Genomic DNA, 7,020 nt, shown 5'->3' on the forward strand with positions numbered 1-7,020 from the left:
CGACTGTATATATGACAAGGTTGACCTATCAGTATTCAGCGGCCAAGACCCCTTAGGATACTACAGGAGACCAGTCGGTGAGAAGCTGCCTGCCAGGAGAAATTATTTTAGGTAGGCACAGTGATTTAGAAGTAGCATACTGATGGCTGATTGGGATTGGTTTAAGGATGAAAGAGCAATGCTGAGAAGAAATCCTAGGAATTGAAATAGGGTTGTAGTTTAGAGACCCAGGACTAAGTTGGCAAGATTTTCCTGTCATGTCTTAGGCCACCTATATTTAAGCACTGAGACCCACATTCTCACTGGTGTAGCCCAGTCCTTGAGCCCATCAGAGTCTAAACTCAGTCCTTGAGATACATGAAGAATCAGTTCCCCATATCTTTATGTCATTGAGCAGCAGCTTACCCTACTAATCCTTCATCTTTGAGCATGATTTCCATCAGATCTAACTGTGCTTTTGCACTATTCTGAATGCAACATTTGGCTGCTGTTAGCTATTACTAGTAATCCCCTTCCTAGGATCTCTGTATGGCATTATGGATTCCAGACCCCATACCAGGGGTCAGCCCAAAGGGACCTCGGTGATCTGTCCAATTGTAAAAGGGCTGTCTTTGGGATCCCAAGATTCTTGCTGCTGTGTCCTTGCCTCTGTGTCAGATCAAGCCTACATCATCAGACTGAATTAGAAGCCCTCAGATTTTAGACAGAGCCATTGGGGTCATTGTCTTCCCTCCTCAGGGGCCGTTTCTACTATATGGCTAGTTCTCTTAGCCATGGCCCTGCCGTATTTACCAGCTCATTGTCAGTTTGCCATGATGCTGCAGCTATTCTCATGGGTGAGCTTTTATTAAATACAGCTTTCAGACACTAGGACTGAGGAAGAGGCAAGATTTCATCAAAGTCATTGGTTGTTTTGTTCCCACACAGATGACGTGTCACACCTGGATCATCTACTTGCATTTACCCCTGAAAGGCCAGCACTAAGCCCCAAAGTTTGGATTTACTTCAGTCAGAAAGGAAGAGAATGAAGGAAGTTCTCAAATATTTTCAAATACCTGACAGCCAAAATACAAAAAACCTCCTAAAAATAAATTCAACATTTATCAAGTACCTACCACATATAAATATTATACATGCATTTCATTTCTATTAAGGGAAGATATTTCTATTGAGTGAGATTCATATTATAGCTGGGGCCATAGAAAGATTATTTTTATATAGATTTTATTTATTTGAGACAGAGAGACAGAGAGAGCAAGTAAAAGTAGAGGGTGGAGAGGGAAAGGGAGAAGGAGAAGCAGATTCCCTGCTGAGCAGGGACCCTGATGTGAGACTTGATCCCAGGACCCAAGATTATCACTTAAGCCAAACGCAGCCTCTTAAACAACTGAACCACCTAGGCGCCCTCACATTTATTTTGACAATGTTTATGAATTATTACGAACATCTAGGACCAAAGTTTCCTTGTTTACGAAAATATTTTGTATCACATTTCATTTAAAAGCTAATTAATTCAACAAAGGTTATATTTATTAAAGCAGGCTGCTGTACCTGCAACTACTCTACTGGGTTATTAGTAATGATCCTTCAAGACTCTCGAAATAGTAACAGTGCTGGGTGGGTCCATGGACAGTTTTCAATTCATTTATTTAACCCATACCTCATGGGCATCTATGCTAGTTTTCCTCTATGGCAGATGTCATGGAAAAACCTGATAAAATCCTCAAGAAATTTATATCCAATTTGGAAGATCAGGTATAAAAATAACCTTAGTATAGGTGCACCTGAGTGGCTCAGTTGATTAACCATCTGCCTTTGGCTCAGGTCACAATCTCAGTGTTCTGGGATCAAGCCTGGCATTGCCCCACCCCCACTCATGCTCTCTCTTGCTCACTCTGCTCTATCAAATAAATAAATAAATAAATAAATAAATAAATAAATAAATAATCTTTAAAAATAACCTTAGTATACGAAAAAAAATGAATGAGTAGCATAGTATGTTTTGAGTTAATTGCAATGAGATTTCAAAAGTGAAGATAATTATGGGGTATTATTGAAGAACTTCTGACCTCACTGAAACTGTTTTCACTCAATGTTCAGGATAATAGCAGTGTCAGGTCCTAGCAATTTCCCTTTGGAAATACTGGACATTGCCTAGAATCTCAAAACTTGCCTGGAGTTGGATGGTGAAGACCCACCATGGAAAGACCTACCCTATGCCGTACATTCCCTCATTCTAGTGAAAAACATTCAGGATTTTATCCCAGGGATGTAGAGAAACTTGTAAGTGAAAGAATCAGGTTCTTCACCAAAAAGAACACTTATCTTCTTTTTTCTCTCTCATAGGACAGTTCAGATGCTTGAATGAAGTTTTGCCCTAATGAACACCACGTCCATGGGGTTGCAATCAACACAAGTAGGAAAAGTTAAGACATAGTTTAGATTTCCAGATCCAAAGTATCTCAATCCATTTTTTGACACATTTACAGGTATCTCCCTTCGGTCAGCTGAGAAGTGTGTAGGACAGCTGCTGCCCAGGGTACCCACCTGGGGTGGGTTGAATATGGCCTCCCAGAAACTGATCATAAGCTCAGGGGAAATACGCAAGGAGCAAATGCAAGACCCTTCCTTCTTCAGTGCTACAGAAGATGCATTGTTATGTCCTTCTGGAGTGGAAGAAGGAAATTAGATGGAGGATAGTTCTGATAAACCAGTTCTGCAAGAGTTATCAGAGGGCCATTTACTAAAGAATTACCAGAGGATAGGAAATGTCTTTGACTTTAACCGAGTGAGGAAATGATCGGAGATAAGGTATTAGGGTCCTCCTTCAGTTCATGCCTTTGCTCTGGCCTTGCTCCCTGGTTTATGACAAACTACGTCCTCTTGGTAAAAGAGCACGAGCCCAGTCATCCATGGTATCTCTGTTCACTGGGACCAACCCCTTTGCTAGAGTTAGTTCATAGTGTGGCTTGCTAGCTAGAGGGCCTTATGAGGCAATGAGATCTGAATATTAATTGGAGGCCAGTTTAAAAAAATGTTCTTCTAGGTCCTTTCAATAAAATAAAATGGAAAATAGGGTGCTGGAAGGGGAGGAGGGCGGGGGGTGGGGGTGACTGGGTGATGGGCACTGAGGTGGGCACTTGACGGGATGAGCACTGGGTATGTTGGCAAATTGAACACCAATAAAAAATAAATTTATTATTTAAAAAAAAAGAAAATAAAAATGTGATGCTTATCTGGCAATACTTCCACTGTGTATAAGTGGAAAAGCAATAGAATTATTAATGAGCATGTAAGAATTATGTTTTTAAAAGATTGTATTTATTTATTTATTCATGAGAGACAGAGAGAGAGAGAGGCAGAGGGAGAAGCAGGCTCCACGCAGGGAGCCCGACGTGGGACTCGATCCCAGGTCTCCAGGATCAGCCCTAGGCTGAAGGCGTCGCTAAACTGCTGAGCCACCTGGGCTGCCCAGCATGTAAGAATTATTAACAAGAATAAAATATTTCAGTTAGAGGTAGAAGAGTAGTTCAAACATAGAGAAGGACTATATTAAATGGATTTTATTTTTTTAAAGTATTTATTTTATTTATTTATTTTATTTATTTATGATAGACACAGAGAGAGAGAGAGAGGCAGAGACACAGGCAGAGGGAGAAGCAGGCTCCACGCAGGGAGCCCGATGTGGGACTCGATTCCGGGTCTCCAGGATCGCGCCCTGGGCCAAAGGCAGGCGCTAAACCGCTGATCCCCCTAAATGGATTTTAAAGCCACATTTAACCTTTTAAAAGTTTTCAATTAGCAATAAATCGTGCCTCGGATAAACCTCATTGGCTACAATACTGCCATTGTGCAAAGCCTTAACTTTAAAAAAATAAACCTATTTTTCAAGTTAGATTTATCAAAGTATAGCATAATACTTCTATCCTACTCTCTTGGTAGTTTATGCTAAAACGAGGAAGAATGAACTTACAGAGTATACCTGACGTGTATAGCAACTAGGCCAGATACATTCATTTCCAAAGAAATCATGACCACATATACATAGAGGGGAAATGTAAAATGTGTGTTTTTTTTTTTTTTTTTTGAAATTACCAATGGAAAACATTTGCTAACTTCTACTGGCATTTCCAAAAAGTGAATAACACTCTTGGGATTACTGTATGGTAGACACCTATTGTTTCTTGGGGTGCCTGGGTGGAGAGTGGGTTAAGCGTCTGTGACTCAGGTCGTGATCCCACCGTCCTGGGACGGAGCCCCACACTGGGTTCCCTGCTCAGCGGGGAGTCTGCTTCTCCTTCTGCCTCTGCCCCTCTCCTCACTTGTGCTTTCTCTCTCAAATAAATAAAATCTTAAAAAAAAAAAAACAAGAAGAACTTCACCTATTATTTCTAAAAGAACTCTGAGGGCAAAGAGTAATTTCTGGGTGTGCACAGGATGGGCAAGACCTTTGGTGTTCCTCTGGTCTTTTCCAAATGAATCAGTCACCACCAGCAAATTCACCTTCACGTCTGAAGTCCAACCGTGAGCGCTCCTGCCTGGACCTCAAGCGCTGGGAGAAAATGTGGGCATGACCGATGGGCAGGCACACAGCACGAGCTGCACTGGAGCTGCCATGTTGCAGGGCAGCTGGGAAAGTTGTGAAGACTTGGGGATCACAGTGGTCCTGTTTTAGGTTAAAAAATGTGTGTGTGTGTGTGTGTGTGTGCGTGTGTGTGTTGGAGAGGAGGTGACCTTCAACCTCAAGTTTTTTGCACTTGCTGTTTCTGTCCAGGGCTTCTTTTTTTTTTTTTAAAGATTTTGTTTATTTATTCATTAGAGAGAGAAAGAGAGAGGCAGAGACACAGGCAGAGGGAGAAGCAGGCTCCATGCACAGGGAGCCCGACGTGGGATTTGATCCCGGGTCTCCAGGGTCACACCCTGGGCCAAAGGCAGGCGCCAAACCGCTGCGCCACCCAGGGATCCCCCTGTCCAGGGCTTCTCAACAAGGATGCCACTGGTGGTTTTTGTTGGACGGATCTCCATTGCCCATGCATGGAGACATTGGGCTTCCTTGGTTCTGTCACCTAATTATCAGCTACAGTGTCTCTTCCTCTCATCGGCTGCCCCTCCCTGCCCCTCCTCCCACGCCCTGTCACTGTGACCCTCAAACACACCCCACACAATTGCAAATGCCCCCCTGGGTGGAGGGGTGCCACTCAAGGTTGAGAACCCTGTGGCTTATGATGCTCTTAGCCCAGCTTTTCACATTGATCTGTCTCACATCCTCAAGTCTTTGTTCAGTGCCGCCCTCCCCGTGGAGTCGCCAGGACCTCTGTGACAACCATGACCACCATGATGGGCGTGCTCAGCTGGGGAGGCCCTCCCCAGCTCTCTGTACTCTGTTTCCCCTTCCCTCCACCTCTATTTTTCTCCACAGCCCTTCTCACCCTCCGGTATGCGATTTTTGCTGTTTATTTTGTCCCCACTTCCCACCCACTATAATAGACAATTAATATTTGTCAAATACAAAAAGCTAAGTGGAGCAGAATGAATTGTTCTTTGGCTTCCTGAATTTCGGGGTACATCAGACAAGGATAACAGAAGGAGACACATACTACTCCAGGGTATCCCACAGGCTTGGTATCCCATGCACCGCCTCACATTCATCTCCTTGAACAAGTCCAGGCCCTGAGGTGGACCACGGTGAAAGCTCTGCTTCCCTCTTCTCTGCCCCCCCAGGGGCCCCAGCAACCCATCAGGGGGCCAGGATGAGAAGACATGGCTGGCAATGGAGGAAACACACGGCACACCCAAGGCAGCAGGATACAAGGGTCGTTGCGTAAGGGTATTGTTGTCAGGCAAGGGATGGGGGCGGTTGCTGGGCCTCCAAAGGTGAGAGTCAGACCGAGGAGGCTGGTGTGAGAAAGCTTTGAACTTCGGTTGAGGACAAGCCAGCCAGAGGCGACTCTTCAAGGAGGGAGCTGCCAAGATAAATATCCTCGGCTCATTATCTTCCTTCCCTCCACCTCCTGCTTGGGCTCCTCATTGACTGTGGTGAGAGCGGAGCTGGCGGGCCAGGGTGCTCACTGCTGTGCCAAAGGCAGGTAGCAGGGTGGAAGGGGGGTGGAGAAACAAACCTCATCTCTAGTGAGAGAGGCCGGGGAAGGAAAAACAATGACATGCACAGAGAAGTTTCTACCACACCTCCAACCACCCTCACAAATTCTGTGAAGGGCTCAGCTATCCAAGTGAAACCCAAAATGAAAGACTACGTTATAGGTTCTTGCAGACGGATATGCGTGTATCATTCCCCAGTAAGGCCATTTTCAGAATGGGTTGAGCCATGCCCTTCTTTCAAGATACGGGTATCGAACTGGGGTTCCCTAAGTGTAGCTGTAAGAACCGTGAGGTAGTCCCCCTTCTACATTCATCTCTTATGGAATAGGAGGGTTAGTATTGGATAAAGTGAATGAGATTCTTTAGGAAATAATTTTATTCTCTGTTAACAATGGGCCAAAAAAGAATCTGCTCTAGGTTTAGTGCAAGGCAAGTCAGTATCACATATCCTAAAATCACAGGGAAAAAAAAATCATTTGGCCCATTAAACAGCAAATACCGTGGTCTACCCTATGGAATAGTGATCTATGGGATATTTGCAGAGGTTGTAGAAGAGGGGGTCCCATGCAGCTCACATGAATACGTTATATAAATACTATATAAGTACTGTATCACATAAGTTATATACGTATATTACACAAATATATGCACATATAAAATGTGTATAATTACATAATATATAAAAATATAATAACCTAATATTGTGTATTATATGGCCTATTATTGTATATTATATAACAATATGCACATATACACACATATGCATATGTCAAGGAAACATTTCCATATCCTATAGCTTTGGGTAGACAGGAAACTACAACTATGTGCGTGTGTGTGTGTGTGTGTGTGCGTGTGGTTGGGAGAGGGGCTGCCAGACTGAAAGAAGACTGAAGTGGGCTGCTCTGCTGATTGCCAGAGAAA

At 43.7% G+C, this 7,020-nt stretch overlaps 1 pseudogene; it reads right to left on the reverse strand.

Moving 5' to 3' along the window:
• Window positions 1-3,781: 3,781 nt before the first annotated feature.
• On the reverse strand, window positions 3,782-3,860 carry LOC112922623 (U4 spliceosomal RNA; annotated as a pseudogene).
• Between the last annotated feature and the right edge of the window lie 3,160 nt (window positions 3,861-7,020).

The sequence above is a fragment of the Vulpes vulpes genome, chromosome 16 (genome assembly GCF_048418805.1).
Source record: "Vulpes vulpes isolate BD-2025 chromosome 16, VulVul3, whole genome shotgun sequence".
NCBI classification, from domain to species: domain Eukaryota; kingdom Metazoa; phylum Chordata; class Mammalia; order Carnivora; family Canidae; genus Vulpes; species Vulpes vulpes.